This window comes from Serinus canaria, chromosome 6 (genome assembly GCF_022539315.1).
Source record: "Serinus canaria isolate serCan28SL12 chromosome 6, serCan2020, whole genome shotgun sequence".
NCBI lineage: Eukaryota > Metazoa > Chordata > Aves > Passeriformes > Fringillidae > Serinus > Serinus canaria.
This window is the reverse complement of record NC_066320.1, coordinates 34,151,129-34,169,038: the sequence shown is the minus strand read 5'-3', so window position 1 is coordinate 34,169,038 and position 17,910 is coordinate 34,151,129. Positions and strand designations below refer to the sequence as shown.

Here is a 17,910-nt window from a genome sequence, read left to right as displayed (position 1 = left end):
CCCCTTCCCGAGTTCCTGCAGGGACCATCAGGTTCTGCCTCTGGGGAGGGGAAAATCTGGGCATTTTCCACCTGGGAACGTTGTCCAGGCTCTTGCTGGGTGTGCTGGTGCCCAGGGAGGCAGGAGTGGTGTCCCCCTGCCTTGGAGGGGACACTGCCAGACCTGGGGACAGCCCTGGCTGCTGCTGCCACATCTGCAGGAGCTGCAGGAGATGGGGCAGGGACAGCTCCTCAGCAGGAATCTGGGAATTGTGCAGTCAGGGAGGCTGGGAAAGCCCTCTGGGATCATCACCCCAGCCCTGCCCCGTGTCCCCAAGTGCCACATCCACAGGGAGGGGGACTCCAGCCCTTGTTCCATGGAGGAAAATTCCTTAAACTCCACCTGGCAGGAGAGCTCACCTGCAGGGTGTGTGGCTCTGGAGAGCTTCCTGCAGAACAGGCAGAAAAAGGAGCTGGGTTTTGGGATAAGGGCTGGAGTGGGGAGGATGTGCCCAAAACCCCCTGAGATGAAATTCTGTGATAAACCTCTGTTACCTGGGCAGAAGCACACCCAGACCCAGGGAAGGCTCTCAGCCACCCCAGAGAGAATTCCAGAGGTGGAAACTCAGGGGTGCCCACAGACCTGGTCCTTGGAAAGGGAGGGAAAGGAGGGAAAAATCCTTGGGCTGGCAATGCCACCATGAGGAGCCACTTCCATGAGGGGTCTCCTCCTTGTGCAGGGTCCTGCAGTGGGAGGAGTAAAGGCCATGGGAGTGAAGAATTCCATGTAGATTACTGCAGAAAAACACTGGATTCCACCTAAATGGAGAGGTGCAACCCTCAAACATCATCCCAAAAAAGAGAAAAGCCCATCCCATTCCAGCCCTTCCATGGCCAGCAACACCTTCCACTACCTCAGGTTGCTCCAAGCTGTTAAAAACCTGAATTATTTCCATGCCCTGGTTTCTTTAGCTGATCCTTCAGGTGTGAACACGCCCAGCTGCTCTGGAAAAACACTGAAAATCGAAAAAATAAAATTTAAACACTCAGATTTCCGAGAATGCCAGAGTGGTTTGGGTTGGGAAGGACCTTCAATCCCACCCAGTGCCACCCCTGGCCTGGCAGGGACACCTCCCCCTGCCCCAGGTGCTCCCAGCCCCTCTCCAGGTCTGGCTGGGGGTGAATTTCACAGCAGAAATATTCATATTTCCATTGAGCATGCAAAAAACGGAAAGGATTAGTGCTTAATGGATGATCTTTCATCGTCTGAATTCTAAATGCATTTTAGAGCAGCTCCATTATGTGCTCAGTGGAGCTTTTTTGGGAGCAATGCTTCTTCCAGCAGCCAGGCAGGGCCAGCAGGAAAAATGGCATTGGTGGGAATTTAACTGCCCAGGAAAGCAGAACCAAGTGAATTGTGGGGTTGGAGGAATTCCCAGCTTCAGGGCAGCCACAGAGGGGCCAGGGATGGACAGGGGGGGCAGCATTCCCAGGGGAGAATTCCTGAATTCCTGAGGGGTGGAGATCCAGCATTCCCAGGGGAGAATTCCTGAATTCCTGTGGGATGGAGATCCAGCATTCCCAGGGGAGAATTCCTGAATTCCTGTGGGATGGAGATCCAGCATTCCCAGGGGAGAATTCCTGAATTCCTGTGGGATGGAGGCCCAGCATTCCCAGGGGAGAATTCCTGAATTCCTGTGGGGTGGAGATCCAGCATTCCCAGGGGAGAATTCCTGAATTCCTGTGGGGTGGAGATCCAGCATTCCCAGGGGAGAATTCCTGAATTCCTGTGGGGTGGAGATCCAGCATTCCCAGGGGAGAATTCCTGAATTCCTGTGGGGTGGAGATCCAGCATTCCCAGGGGAGAATTCCTGAATTCCTGTGGGGTGGAGATCCAGCATTCCCAGGGGAGAATTCCTGTGGGGTGGAGATCCAGCATTCCCAGGGGAGAATTCCTGAGGGATGGAGATCCAGCATTCCCAGAATTCCTGAATTCCTGTGGGATGGAGATCCAGCATTCCCAGGGGAGGATTCCTGTGGGATGGAGATCCAGCATTCCCAGAATTCCTGAATTCCTGAGGGATGGAGATCCAGCATTCCCAGGGGAGAATTCCTGAATTCCTGTGGGATGGAGATCCAGCATTCCCAGAATTCCTGAATTCCTGAGGGATGGAGGCCCAGCATTCCCAGAATTCCTGAATTCCTGAGGGATGGGGGCCCAGCATTCCCAGGGGAGAGCAGAATTCCCCATGCACAGAGCTGCTCCCTGTTGGGAACACAGCAGTGCCAAAATGAAGCTGCTGGAAAACCGAGGGAAGGGAGAACAGAGTGGTGGAAAAGCAGCACTGAAATGTGGGGTGGGAGAAGGGAAAACTCTGCAGGAAAACTCTGCAGGAATCTGCAGCTCCAGAGGTCATTTCTGAGGGTAAATCAGGATCCCAGCACAGACAGCTGGAACTGCAGGAATCTTCCCTTGGGAGCTCACAGGGTTTGGTTTTCCTGCAGGATTTGTGGGAATCCAACCCAGTGAATAATTCATGGATCCCTGTGGAACCCAGCCCTGCCCTAAAGCGCACACTCCTGCTTTACAGTGCCCGCTTTGCTTCCAACCTTCTCTCCAGCTGGGCTTGCTCTGGGTGCTTTTGGGTTTGTTCTGGGGTTTTGGGTTTGTTTGGGGGTTTTGAGTTTGTACTGGGGGTTTTGGGTTTGCTCTGGGTGCTTTTGGGTTTGTTCTGGGGGTTTTGGGTTTGTTTTGGGGTTTTGAGTTTGTTTGGGGATTTTGGGTTTGTTTTGGGGGTTTGGGGTTTGTTTTGGGGGTTTTGGGTTTGTTTTGGGGGTTTGGGTTTGTTTTGGGGGTTTTGGGTTTGTTTTGGGGGTTTGGGGTTTGTTTTGGGGGTTTTGGGTTTGCTCTGGGGTTTGGGTTTGTTCTGGGGGTTTTGGGTTTGTTTTGGGGGTTTGGGTTTGCTCTGGGGGTTTTGGGTTTGCTCTGGGGTTTTGGGTTTGCTCTGAGGGGTTTTGGGTTCGTTCTGGGGTTTTGGGTTTGTTCTGGGGGTTTTGGGTTTGTTTTGGGGGTTTTGGGTTTGTTCTGGGGGTTTGGGTTTGTTCTGGGTATTTTTGGGTTTGTTTTGGGGTTTTTTACTAACAAAGCTGATAGAGGAGGTGCTCACCCCCTCCAGCCCCAGCTCCTGCAGCACTCCCAGGCTCCAGGTGGGCATTTCCATTCATCCCTCTCCAGAAATCCCAGTGTCCCTCTCGGGTGGCTCACAGGTGCTGGGGAGGAGGAGCTGCCATGGGGAGCCCTGTGCCCAGCCCTGGCTGGGTTTGGGAAGGGAGCCCATGGAATTTCCAATCCCCAGCCCCTGAACCCCCTGAGCAGCCTGCCTGCATTCCCTGAACATCCCCAGGCACAGCCCAGCTCCAGGTGCAGCCCCAGCAGTGGCAGGGAGCCACAGAGGATGGAGCAGCTCTGGGAATTGTGCAGCCCAGATCCCAAATCCCAGCCCCAGCCCTGCTCCTGGAGCCCAGGGACAGCCTGGGGGGGCAAATAAATCCTGCAAGGGATTTCCCTCTCTGTGCTCTGAAACCTCCCTGGCTCTGCCATTCCTGGAGGGTTTGTTCCTCCTTTTTTCAGGCAAAGAGCCCCCTGGGGTGGGCACTGGGGCTCCTGTCCCTGGCCTGCTGGGGTCCCAGGGCTGGTGTCACTGTCACACTCTGCTCAGGACTCCCAGCCTGTGCCATAAAAGCCAGCCTGGGATGAGGGGGAGGGCGCTGACAGCGAGGAGCTGAAATGACTGCAGGGCTTTTTACACTTTTCCCTGGAATTATTCCCACCCTGGAAAACGAAGCAAGTTTTGCCATCTGCCCACAAACCTCTCTCTGTTTGCAGCTTTGCCTTGGCTGCTGGTCTCCATAAATCTCCAGTTCCTGTGGAAATCAGGGGGATCCATCCAAGGGATCCAGCAGAGGTGGGTGAGGGCTGGCAATTGTCCTCCTGCTTCCTGAGGCACAGGGCTGGGAAAAGAGAATGGACAGGAGAGAAAATCCCCTCTGCAAAACGCTCCAAATGACCTGGAAAAGAAGACTTTTTTTGGTTTTTTTTCCCCCTTTGGAGAGGAGGGATGGCTGCAGCAAATAAATGGTGGAGGAAATTGCCTGGAGTTAATTACTTATCCTGTTTATTGCTGCTGCAATCAGAGCGAGCTGCTTTCCAACATCCTCCTAAATCCAAGGAAACAAACAGCAACAAGGACTGGGAAATGAAAATATCCCCAAAACACACCCCGAGTGTCCTGCAGGCAGCACGGGGCCCTGGGACAGCTGCTCCAGGGTGCTCCAGATGTTCCTCCAGGATCACACCTGGATCTCAGTGTGCCCCCCCACCCAGCCACGGAATTCTGGCTGCTTGGAAAACAGGAGCAAATCAGGGGGGCTGCTTTGTTTCCTTCTGCTTTCCAAGGTCACTGTGGTGGTTTCATTTCCTGCAGGTATTGGGCAAAGCCTGGTCCAGGTGTCAGGGAATCCTGGGATGAGCTGGTGCTGAAACCAAACCACTTCCTCTGCCTCTTCACAGTTATTCCATCATTGCTTCTCCTGCTTCTCCAACACCAGGAATCCTTCTCTCCTGCTCTGTGCCCTCATCACTTTCACACCCTGGAATTGTGTGAATCTTCTCCCCTGTTTTTTTTGTACAAATTGTGGAGAGAAGGCACTTTAGGCTGGACTAAGCAGAGCCTGGACATTGGAGCAATTCCAGAGCAGGAGAATCCCAGGACCAGGAACCAGGAGTTTTCCAGGCTCTTGGAGAGTATTTCCATGGCTGTGACTAAGGGAGCCTGTGGGGCACGTGGAGCTGTGGAGGATGAAATTCCAATAATAACAATAATTAATAACAAAAATCAACAACAATAATATTTTATATAATAATAACATTTATATAATATATAATAAAATATGTAATATATATAACGCAATACAATAATACCCCCCAAACCCCCCAATTAATTTCCCACCATTTTGTTCTTCCATCAGTTACACCCCAGCTTTCCCTGCCCAAATCCCTCCCTTCTGATCCAGGCCCTGATATCCATTTACTCCTAAAAACCAGAAGAACAAACATTTTGGGAAGCCTGACCCCTCCCAGGCCCCCCATGGCCCCGCTCCCATGATGGAATTCCATTGCAATTATTGGCCTCATTTCATATTTTAATGTAATTACGCTCAGCCTTTGCTCTAATAAATGCCTGAGCCAGGAATTCAGACAAGAAATTCAGACACTCTGAGCCTGCTGAGGGAAAGGTGAGGGTGCTCACACAGCTCTGCTCCCAAATCAATACAGAATACATTCATAAATTAACAATCATTCCAGAGCCAAACACTCATTGCTGGAGGAACACTGCATAATTAAACCACGGGAATGAATAACTAATTAAAATTTAATTCTCATTTTTGGCTCCTTTTTTAAGCCTTTGGGTAAAAAAGTAGCTTGGCTACCTGACTTTGTTTCTGCTGGAGGTTACACTGGTCATGACTCCAGACACTGCAGGTCTTTAACTGGATTTGGGCCATTACTTGAACGGAAGGGAGAAAGGCCTAGTGCCAGTGGAAGTGGCAACAAGGTTACGACATCCCGACCTGCCCTACGTCACTAAAGCCAGCGACATGCCATCCCTTCCCTCCTTCCCTCCGGCACCCCCTTCCCTGATCCGCGCACTGCCGCCGTACACGACCACAGCCGTCCCTTCACCTGCCCTCCCTCCTGACTCAGTCCTCCCCCTGTCCTCCCTGCCCGCCTGCCCTACTTCCCTCCTTACCGCCCTTCCCTCCTTCCTCCTCCTCCTCCCTCCCTCCTTCCCCCTTGCCCTGCCCTTCCCTCCTTTCCCTCCTTTCCCTCCTCCGCCCGCCTCTTCCCTCCTGCCCGCCTTCCCTCCTTCCCTCCCTTCCGCGTCCCGCCCGTCCCTCGCCTCGTCCCGCCCGTCCCGCCGCCCGCTTCCCTCCTTCCCCCTTCCTCCTGCCCTCACTCCCGCCTTCCCCCCTGCCCTCCTTCCCTCCTTCCCTCCGTTCACCTCCCCCTTCCCTCCCTCCCGCCTTGCCGCCTCGTCCCGCCTGCCCTCCTCCCCTCCGCCCTCGCCTATTCCCCGCCTGCCCGCCTCCCCTCTTCCCCTCCTCGCCTCCTTCCCTCCTCCCCTCCGCACACTCCTTCCCTTCCCGTCCTTCCCTGCCGGCACGCCCGGCCCTCCCCCTTCCCGCACTTCCCGCCGCACCCGACCCCCACGCCACTCTACTGCATTTGAAAGTCTCAGGATGAAAACTCAGAAAACACCTCTCAGATGATCCAGTCCAACCTTTGGCCTTGTCAACTAAACCAAATCAGCTCCTCTAGAATCACCCAACAACTCCCCACCAATCTCTTGGCTGTTCTGCTGATTTCCTGGCCACGCAGAGATGGATTTGAGGAAATGAGTTCCGTTAGCAGCCCTTCCAGGGGGCTGAAATGCAGGAATCCATCCCGAGGTGTACACTGCACTTTGAGCTGCTTTGGGCAGGGCTGATGTGGTGCAGAAATGGGAAGGGGTCTGGGTGGGTCTGGGGAGGCAGCAGCACAGGACACCCATGTCTGTGTCAGGAGGGTCCCAGGCAGGAGAACAGCAGGGCCTCACCTGGCCCTGGAGCACAGGGCAGGGCTGGGGGCCCACTGCAGCTCTGCTCTCTGCAGCTACACAGCCTGTCAGCAGGGAAAGGAAAGGAAACAAAGCTAGCAAGGCCAGAACAGGGTGGTGAAAAGGGAAAGGGTGGGTGAAAAAGGGAAATGGGGGGGGGGACCGGTGTCCAGTGGGGTGGCCCCGGCCATTGTGTTGTCCACGTGCCCTTTTGTTGTACCTGGCACTAGGTGGGGTTCCACCCTTGGTCCCTTTCCCTTCCCTTTTCTTCCCCCTTTCCTTCTTTCTTCCCCCTTTCCCTTTTTCCCCCTTTCCCTTTTTTCCCCCTTTCCTTTTTCCCCCTTTCCTTTTTTCCCCCTTTCTCTTTTTCCCTTCCCTTTTTCCCCCCTTTCCCTTTTTTCCCCCTTTCCCTTTTCCCCCCCTTTCCCTTTTCTCCCTCCCCCCTTCTTCCCCCCCTTTCCCCCTTTTCCCCTTTTTTTCCCCCCCTTTCCCTTTTCCCCCTGTCCCTTTCTCCCCCTTCCCTTTTCCTCCCCCTTCCCCTTTTCCCCCCTGAAAAGGGGACAACAAGGAAAAGGGGCAGCTATCCCCAGCTAATTACCAGAGTGAAAAGAGCTGGCAGAGCTGAAAGCAAAGCCCTCCCTGTGCAGGGGCCAGAGCAGGACAGGCCTGCAGGCAGGAGTTTGGATGCTGTTATCCAGTCCAGGGAAGAAGTTAATGCTATTCCTCACACCAAATGTGCTTTATCATAACCCTGGCTGAGTGTGCACAGGTACAAAAAGAGTTTGCTCAGTTGAGCTGACACGGGAGGTTTTATTGAGATAATAAAGGGAACTATCAGGAAAAAGAAAAGATAGATCCTTGCTGGAATCAATCAAAAAGCCTTGAAGAGACTAACAGGGAAGCCAAGTGAGTTTGCTGCCAATTCAGGAGTTGAAAGGAGGCAGGAAAATACATTTCAATTATGCAATCAAAGATCACTGAACAATCCAAAGGCTGTAAAAACAGGGGCTGAAATATTAAAATAGATAAATCTGAAATAACCCCAAAGACAGGCAGCTCAATAAAGACAGCAGCAGTGAGGAGTAATTACAGGGGGAGAAGTGAGCAGCTTGTGAATGAGTTCCCTGGCTCAGCCTCTGGGCCTGGGCAGGAACGAGCTCTCCTGCAGGAATAAAGAGTGAGGAGGGAGAAAAGCAGGGGGGCACCAGGAGCTTAGCAGGGATGGAAAAGGAACAAGTATTGGAAATTAATATTGGTAACAAGTATTGGAAATTAATATTGGTAACAGTATTGGAAATTAATATGGTAACAAGTACTGGTAATTAATATTGGTAACAAGTACTGGTAATTAATATTGGTAACAAGTATTAGAAATTAATATTGGTAATTAATATTAGTAACAAGTACTGGTAATTAATATTGGTAACAAGTATTGGTAATTAATATTGGTAACAAGTACTGGTAATTAATATTGGTAACAAGTATTAGAAATTAATATTGGTAACAAGTACTGGTAATTAATATTGGTAACAAGTATTAGAAATTAATATTGGTAACAAGTACTGGTAATTAATATTGGTAACAGTACTGGTAATTAATATTGGTAACAAGTATTGGAAATTAATATTGGTAACAAGTACTGGTAATTAATATTGGTAACAGTATGGTAATTAATATTGGTAATATTATGGTAACAAGTATTGGTAATTAATATTGGTAACAAGTACTGGTAATTAATATTGGTAACAAGTATTGGTAATTAATATTGGTAACAAGTACTGGTAATTAATATTGGTAACAGTATTGGTAATTAATTTGGTACAAGTACTGGTAATTAATATTGGTAACAAGTATTGGTAATTAATATTGGTAACAAGTACTGGTAATTAATATTGGTAACAGCATTGGTAATTAATATTGGTAACAAGTATTGGTAATTAATATTGGTAACAAGTACTGGTAATTAATATTGGTAACAGCATTGGTAATTAATATTGGTAACAAGTACTGGTAATTAATATTGGTAACAAGTATTGGTAATTAATATTGGTAACAAGTACTGGTAATTAATATTGGTAACAAGTACTGGTAATAATATTGGTAACAAGTATTGGTAATTAATATTGGTAACAAGTGAACGGGAAGTGTGCCCCGTGGGAAGGAGCTTGGAGCAGGAAAAGGGACAGGACAGGTGAAGTCAAATTGGGAATTAATGGGAATTAAGAGAAGGAAAGTTCGTTATCTTTAGAAGGTAACAAAATTCTGACACGCAGGGAAACTTACAGGCAAGGGAAATTGAAGATTTTGACAGAGAACATGAAATTCCTTCTTCCTGGCTGTTGGCTGAGTGGGTTTGGTGCAAATCTGGCCTTGCCTGGTTTCCAGGTTGTCTTCAGCATTTCCTGCTCCTGCCTGTGGGTTTTGTATCCCAGGGATCTCCCTGTCCCACTGAAGGCTGCTGGGATGGATGGATGGATGGATGGATGGATGGATGGATGGATGGATGGATGGATGGATGGATGGATGGATGGATGGATGGATGGATGGATGGATGGATGGATGGATGGAGGATGGATGGATGATGGATGGGATGGATGGATGGGATGGGATGGTGGATGGATGGATGGATGGGATGGATGGATGGATGGATGGATGGATGGAGGATGGATGGATGGATGGATGGATGGATGGATGGATGGATGGGATGGATGGATGGAGGATGGATGGATGGATGGAGATGGATGGATGGATGGATGGATGGATGGATGGATGGATGGATGGATGGGATGGATGGATGGGGATGGATGGATGGATGTGGATGGATGGATGGATGGATGGATGGATGGATGATGGATGGATGATGGATGGATGGATGGATGGATGGATGGATGGATGGAGGGATGGATGGATGGATGGATGGATGGATGGATGGATGGATGGATGGATGGATGGATGGATGGATGGATGGATGGATGGATGGATGGATGGATGGATGATGGATGGATGGATGGATGGATGGATGGATGGATGGATGGATGGATGGATGGATGGATGGATGGATGGATGGATGGATGGATGGAGGGAGCAGGAGTTGTGTTTGCAGGTTACAGCTCCAGGGCACTGACAGAGCTCTTGGACAGTGATGCAAAATTCATTTTATGAGGAATAAGAAAAGTCAGCCTCAGAGGTGGAACGGGGGGACACAAACATAAACCACAAAATCCCAGGCTCACAAAATTCCCTCCAAATTTGAATTTTGATCAGGGAACCAGAGGGAGACAGCCCAGATGTGCAGGCAGGACCTTGGCTCCACCACACTGGGCAGAGTCCCTCTTTCACCTCATTTTTGCAGGAAGCTGAGGACAGTTTCTCCCCTGCAGAGTGGCCTGGCTGGGCATGCTGGGCACTTCACAGTCTCTGAAAGGCTGTTAAAACACAACACAGATTTGTTTCACCCAGGAAGGAAAACCCAGGCAGGGGTGGGAGCTGTTGTGATCCAAAATCCCCTTTCCCAGCCCAAGCCCAGGCTGTCCCTCCGAGCTGAGCAGAATCCACTAAAGCAGCAGCTCCTCACATTTGGGGTAATGAAAATCTGGCTACACTGACTTAAGGCAATTCGCAGTTGTTAAATTTAATTTCCCATCAATAAATATAATTACCTAATTCAATTTCTGCCTCTTAATAAAAATGGTTTCCAATGTCGTTAGAGCCCCAATCCCCAATATCTGAGGCTGCTCAGGATTATGGGCTGTGTAAATACAATTTCTGCAAGCAGATGGATTTTCCATGCAGATGGAGAAACACAAATTGGAATCAGTGGCTCTGGCAGCTTCCAACACCTTCAACCTGAAAAAAAGAGAAACAATAAAATTACAGAGGTTTTTTTTTCTCTCTCTCTTGCTGAGAAAGGAAAAGCTCTGCTTGTGCCTTCTTTAATTTGACAAGGCTTAAGATGTTCCTTTTCAGGGATTTAATTAGCTAAAATATATCCCCAGCAGAAAAATTAGGAGTGTCCTCGAGGTTTATTTGACACTCTGCAAACACTGGAGCTGCCTCTTGAAAGGGAAATTCCTGCCTGGGATGATGGAGCAGGTTTTAATGGAGCCACTTGACCACAGCTCTGGCAGCCAGGGGAGGATTTCTCCTCACAGATCTCTGTCAAAATGGGATTATGGTAAAAGGCCTCGAGCTGCACCAGGGGTTAGGCTGGATAATGGGAAATTCCTCATTTCTTCATGGAAAGGGTTCAGGCACAGGGAGGGGCTCCCAGGGCTGTGGTGGAGTCACATCCCTGGAGGTGTCCAAGGAACGGGGCTGTGGCACCTGGGGACAGGGACAGGGATGGATGTGGTGGGGTTTGGGTGGGAGGGACCCCAAATCCCCCCCAGTGCCACCCCAGCCATGGCAGGGACACCTTCCCCTGTCCCAGGTGCTCCCAGCCCTAGTGTCCAGCCTGGCCTTGGGCACTGCCAGGGATCCAGGGGCAGCCCCAGCTGCTCTGGGCACCCTGTGCCAGGGCCTGCCCACCCTGCCAGGGAACAATTCCCAATTCCCAATATCCCATCCATCCCTGCCTGTGGCAGTGGAAGCCATTCCCTGGGTCCTGTCCCTCCATCCCTTGTCCCCAGTCCCTCTCCAGCTCTCCTGGAGCCCCTTCAGGCCCTGGCAGGGCTCTGAGCTCTCCCTGGAGCTGCTCCTGCCCAGGTGAGCCCCCCCCCAGGTGTCCCAGGCTGGCTCCAGAGGGGCTTCAGCCCTGGGAGCATCTCTGTGACCTCCTCTGGATTTGCTGCAGCTGCTCCAGGTGGCTCTCCTGTGGCTCCTTCAAGTGCTGTGAGGCCACTCTGGGGTCACCCCAACCTTCTCCTGTGCAGGTGAGCCCCCCCAGGTGTCCCAGCAGAGCTGCTCCATCCCCTGAGCATTTGGTGCCTCTGGATTCTCCAGCAGCCCCAGGTCCCTGCTGGGCTGGGCTCTGCAGGTGGGGCTCACCTGGCACAGAATTCCCCTCTCCTGCTGCCCACAGGGATACCTGGACACAAAGATCTCTCCTTGGCCAAGGTTTCCTGCCTGTGTCCCACATTTCCAAGGCTGTGCAGAAGTTCCCACTTCAGGGATTGGTTCTGAGCCTCAGCTTGGGAGCTGCAGAAGCATTCAGGCCCTGATGCAGGACTGAGGTGAAATCCATCACTGCCACCTGCAATCCCAGCCACTCCTGAGCACCTGGAGAGCAGGAGGAGAGGGGAGAAAAGGGAATGAAGGCAGCCTTAAAAACCTAAACCGGAGAAAACTTTGCAGAATACAAATCAGAGCCCAGCCCCAGCTGTGTGGAGCTTTTAATTGCTTTTAAGGGAAGCAATTCCCCGTGGGCTGGGAGGATGGGACAGCTGGAGGTCTGAAGTCATTTACCAAGTCTGTTGTTCTGAAGTGCCTTCAGGCAGAATCACTTCTCTCTTTGCTGGGCTCTTTTTCTTTTCTTTAATATTGTTTAGCTGTGGGAAGCATCATTCCAGCCTGCCACCTTCCAATTTGTCTTTGTTCTGCTGGCATTAGGCCAGTTCTGATGGGATGGGGGGTGCTCCAGCAGGGCAGGGATCTGCTGGCACCAGGCTGGGCTGGCTGGGGCAGGGACCCCTTCAACCCCCCCTGCAGCTTCCCAGCCTCCACTCCCGGTACTGGGAATGCATTTTCCAGCTGAACAGAAATGCAGTTTGCTCCTTTTCCATCACAGGAAGCTCGGTGGGGAGCTCCAGCAGGGAGGAAAAGGATAAATGCACGTTTTGCCACCCAAATTCCAGAGAGAATCCTTGTCTGTCCCATTTCTCTCCCTGCACAAACGTTGTTCCCTTCGTGCTCTCCCTCCCCATTCCCAGGCACTGGACCCAGGTCCCAGATTCTCATTGGAAAATCAGACTCCAGGCTCAGCCTCAATCCAGACAAAAATGGTGAAAGTGACCCCAGGAACCCCAGGAATCCCAGGAGCCTGGGAAAGAAGGTTGGAGCCCCTCCTGGGGAAGGCTTGGCAGTGTGGGAACATCATTTGAACCTGGAGAGCCCTGAGCAGCCAGGGCTGGTTCCTGGGGATCAGAGCTCCCAAACAGGGAGAGCCCGTGATTCTGTGGGTATTTCCTCTCTCTCTGTGTTGGGATCCTGGCAGGTTCTGCCAGCCCACCCCGGGTTCCTCAGCCAGGAGCTGTGACTGCAGAGCTTGGCAGGTTCCTCCCAGAGCCCAGAGTGCCTCTCCCAGGGGTTCCAGCAGCCAAGGCAGAGCTCTGGGCTGGCTCTGCAGCTGGGAAGGTCCAACCCCCACTGCACTCCTCCCTGCAGCCCCTCAGGAGCAGTTCCAGCCCACCCTGGCTCCACACGGGGCTCTGTGCCAGGGTCCCCAAGAAAACAAACAAACAAAACCAAAATTGCTGGGGGAACCATGGATCCAACCCTCCTGGCTCTGCCACTGCACAGACACCAGCATCTGTCTCCCTTCCATCACCATTTTCATTACTGATGGGGGCCAGTGCCAGCTGGGATCATCAATTAACACCCATTAATCAGAACTCACCACCACTCACCACTTCTGGCAGGGGTTTGCCACAAGGACACTTGTGGTATTTTCCACAGGGGTCCCAGGATGAGGGAAGAGACGAGAAAGTTGACTCCATGTTTCAGAAGGCTTGATTTATTATTATATGATAGATAATATATTAAAACTGTACTGAAAGGATAGAAGAGAGGATTTCACTACAAGGCTAAGCTGAGAATAGAAAAGGAATGAATAACAAAGTCTTGTCTCTGACCGAGACCGGCTGGACAGGTGATCTGTGATTGGCCCTTAATTGGAAACAGCCTGACGAGGCCAATCCCAGAATCCCCCTGTTGCATCCCACAGCAGCAGATAAGAATTGTTTACATTTGTTCCTGAGGCCTCTCAACTTCTCAGGAGGAGAAAAATCCTAAGGAAAGGATTTTTCATAAAACATGTCGGTGACAGACACTCCTCCCATCTTCCCTCCCTCACCCCTTGTGCAAAGGGAGCAAACAGCAGCTCAGGACAGGCCGTGTGCCTCAATCCCTGTCTGACAGTCCTCATGCAGACCCCCTCCCTGCCAGTCCCTGCTGTGCCCACCTCCCTTTCACCCCGGGCTGGCACAGCACCTGCCTGATCTGCCACCAGGGGCTGTTCTTCATGGCCAGACTGATGCACCTCTTTGTCTTTCCCTTTTCCATAATTCATCCTTTAAAGATAACACCCCTGGCAGTGAAGAAGTGCCTCTGGGCTCTGACAAACTCCCCAAAAGCTCCTCAGCCACTCGGAGCAGTCTGCAATAAATCAGGTGTTCCACCCAGCCCGAGCAGACCGGCTGGAAAGCAGGCAGAAATAACTGCAAATGAAGTGACTTTGTTTTAAATGCAGCCAAGTCAGGGCCTGCTGACACTGCAGAAATATTGTTCTCTGCTTCTCCTTCCCCTCCACGAGTTTCTTCCTCATCACACTCCTGGCTCGGCTGGGATTATCTCAGAAAATGTAAATATCTGCTCCATTGGCTCTGGCTGCAGCTCTGCTCTGAGCTCACCTGGTGGATTTGGGGGGACATTGGGTTATCCTGCTCAGACAGAGGGAGGGGAAGGATGAGGCTGTGGTTTTGGGGGGAGGAGGCTTCCAGCAGCAGCCTCTGAGAAGGGGTGGGTGCTAAAGGGCATCACCAGGGTCATTCTGTCAAAGGACATCACCACAGGGTTATTCTGTCATTCTGTTAAGGGACATCACCAGGGTTATTCTGATAAGGGACATCACCAGGGTTATTCTGTTATTCTGGTAAAGGACATCACATCACCAGGATTATTCTTTTAAGGGACATCACCAGGGTTATTCTGGTAAAGGGCATCACCAGGGTTATTCTGGTAAAGGACATCACCAGGGTTATTCTGTCAAAGGACAACACCCGGGTTATTCTGTTAAAGGGCATCACCAGGGTCATTCTGATAAGGGACATCACCAGGGTTATTCTCTTAAGGGACATCACCAGGGTTATTCTGTAAAGGACATCACCAGGGTTATTCTAGTAAAGGACATTGCCAGGCTTATTCTGTCAAAGGACATCACCAGGATTATTCTAGTAAAGGGCATCCCCAGGGTTATTCTGGTAAAGGATATCACCAGGTTTATTCTGCTCAGAAGAGAGGAAGAGGATGAAGCTGTGGTTTTGGGGAGGCTTTCAGCACAGTCTCTGTGAAGGGGTGAGTGTTAAAGGGCATCACCCCATGCCCTGAGCACTGGGGGGTCAGGGTCAGCCTGGGAGGATCTGGGGAGGATCTGGAGAAGGGAAATGGGAGAGGAGGGGTTAAAGCACCAGCCCAGGTGGAGTCAGGGATTCACCACAGGACCCTCCTGAACTGACCCAGTCTGGCTCCTCACAGCCCCAGCAAAGGCTGCTCTGAGGCTCACCCAGCCCAGAAGGGATGATCCAAGGAACCCCAGGGCACAGAACCTTCCCCCAAGCCCCACAGCCTGGCAGGGCACTGGGGTGGAGCTGGGACACCAGCACCTGCCTGTGCTCCAACAGCAGGCACGAGCTGGTTCTCCCTGATTTTATAAATTACCTCTTCACCCTGCACTTGAGACAGCCTCCAGCACCTGCACTTTAATCAAACCCTCACTCTGTTTCTCTTCTGGAAGTGCTGGGTTTTCTGCTCCTCCCAGGAATTCCACTGCACAAAGCACAGCATCCCTGCAGGGCTCCTGCTCTGAGACAGAGACAATTGTCATTCCCAGTCCACCACCGCCATTCCCAGTCCACCACCGCCATTCCCAGTCCACCACCGTCATTCCCAGTCCACCACCGCCATTCCCAGTCCCCCACCGCCATTCCCAGTCCACCACCGCCATTCCCAGTCCCCCACCGCCATTCCCAGTCCACCACCGCCATTCCCAATCCACCACCGCCATTCCCAGTCCACCACCGCCATTCCCAGTCCACCACCGCCATTCCCAATCCACCACCGCCATTCCCAATCCACCACTGTCATTCCCAGTCCACCACTGCCATTTCCAGTCCACGTTCCCGCACCCATCCCAGCACAAGAGAACCTGGTGGAGAGAGTCCAGAGTGCTCTGCTCTGCAGCCAGGCTGGGAGAGTTCACCTGGAGCCCCTTCCAGACGAATTCCAGCCATAAGTACCCAAACTTCACTTTCATCATTTCACCACTGACCCCTGGTTTCTCCTGAGCAGATTGAACTCCATTTGCAATTATCCATGGGAACGAGCCAGGCTGTTCCAGGGCTGCCCTTGGATACCATCGGACTGTAAATGCAAACTCTGAAGTGCTCAGAACCTGCCACTTCCACGCTTCAAATACAAAGGAACACCAGAAAACAAACAAAAAAAAACCCCAAAAATCCCAACCAACTAAAAAAAACCCAAACCAAACCAAAACCCCAAAAAAAACCCCACTAAATCATCCCAGGGGTGACAATCTCCCCTTCCCAGAGGGTTCCTGAGAGCCTCTCAGCACTCAGAGAGCTCCTGGTATTTCTCCTCTCTCGGGCTGATATTTTACCCCAGCCGGGTTGCTGTCTGCTCCTTGGCAGGAGGGTGCTGTCCCCGAGCTGCCCCTGCAGGAACTGGGCTCAGAAAGGCCCACCACAGGAGTTCCTTGTCATTAAATAATTGTTATGAAGCACCTCATGGAAAAGATCTGTTTTGTGCTGACAGCCCTGCGGCTGATGGCTCCAGTCAGGGATTTCAGCAGGAGCTGCACGCTGTAAAATCCATGGCATGGCTGGGCTGGAAGGGACTCCAGTTCCCAGAATTCACATCTCATTTTCTGGGGATGTTTGATCCCAGCAAGGGCCAGCTAAACAAGGTAATTTGGCCCAAAGCCTGGGGATGCAGCATGGAAAACACAACAGCAGCTGATTTACTCCACAGCCTCAGAAATGCTTTCACTCCAACCCTGGCAGACAAATGGAGAGCTCAGCCCAGGATCTCCAGCAGAGCTGTAGAAACAATTGATTTTTCAGTTCAGTAGCCAAATTGGAAAAGTAAATAGTTTGAAATTACCCAGAATGGGGCTTTTTGTTGGTTTTCCTGTTGAATTGAAACAGAGGCTGAGGAGCTGCAGCCTCTCCAGCAGCCTGGGCAGGGGGGGTTCCCAGCCAGCCCAGGAATGGTCAGGACTGAGCACCTGATCCCTGCAGGAAAGGGTTCTTGTCACCCCCCCGAGCCTGTGGGGCAGGACAGGGGTGTCCCTCCCCTGCTCCTGCTCCCGGGGCTCCACCAGCTGGGAAAAGCCAGGGCCAGGAGTCCTCCCACCAACCCTGCCACACCAGGGGGTGGCATTGTTCCCACAGGAATTATTGCCAATGGGATTATTATTCCAAATGGAATTACTCCTGATGGAATTATTATTCCCACAGGAATTATTGCCAATGGGATTATTATTCCAAATGGAATTATTCCTGATGGAATTATTATTCCCACAGGAATTATTGCCAATGGGATTATCCCCACAGGAATTATTCCTGATGGAATCATTATTCTAAATGGAATTATTCCTAATGGAATTATTATTCCCGTAGGAATTATTCCTGATGGAATTATTCCCATAGGAATTATTCCTGATTGAATTATTCCCATAGGAATTATTCCTGATTGAACTATTATTCCCACAGCAATTATTGCCAATGGAATTATTCCTGATGGAATTATTATCCCCACAGGAATTACTGCCAACGGAATTATCCCCACAGGAATTATTCCTGATGGAATTATTGCCAATGGGTTATTCCTGATGGAATTATTCCTGATGGAATTATTATTCCCAATGGAATTATTCCCGATGGAATAATTATTCCCACAGCAATTATTGCCAATGGAATTATCCCTGATGGAATTATTCCTGCTGGAGTTATTCCCAGAGGAATTCCCAGAGGTGCCCAGCATGGTGCCAGGCAGGAGGTGCCAGCTGCAGAGCAGCCCATGGAGAAGGGCTGGGATGCCCCTGGGAGTGCAGGGAAAGCCCCACACCCCTGGACACTGAGCCTCTCTTTCCCACAGGGAAGCAGGAGTTTCTCCTGCCCGGGGCTGAGGGCAGCAGTGGATCCCCCCAGGAAGGATCAGCACAGGAAAGCTCTGCCTGAGTCTGTCTGGAATGTTCTCTGGACTCCAGCAACTTCCAGACACAGTTGGAGCCTGTTTAGCAGCCTTTGGTGGATCATTTCCCCAGGTTTCAGCTCTTTCAGGAGGCCTTGACCAGTGAAGGGGCAGCCTCCCCTCCTGGGCTT

At 51.3% G+C, this 17,910-nt stretch overlaps 1 long non-coding RNA gene across 1 annotated transcript; it reads left to right on the top strand.

Annotated features, from left to right (window-relative positions):
- The first annotated feature begins 3,090 nt into the window (after positions 1 to 3,090).
- LOC108961663 (uncharacterized) lies at positions 3,091 to 5,383 on the top strand. The gene is made up of 3 exons (XR_001990013.3): positions 3,091 to 3,185; positions 3,865 to 3,943; positions 4,463 to 5,383. It is a non-coding gene; the product is annotated as an uncharacterized LOC108961663 (long non-coding RNA).
- The last annotated feature ends 12,527 nt before the right edge of the window (positions 5,384 to 17,910 follow it).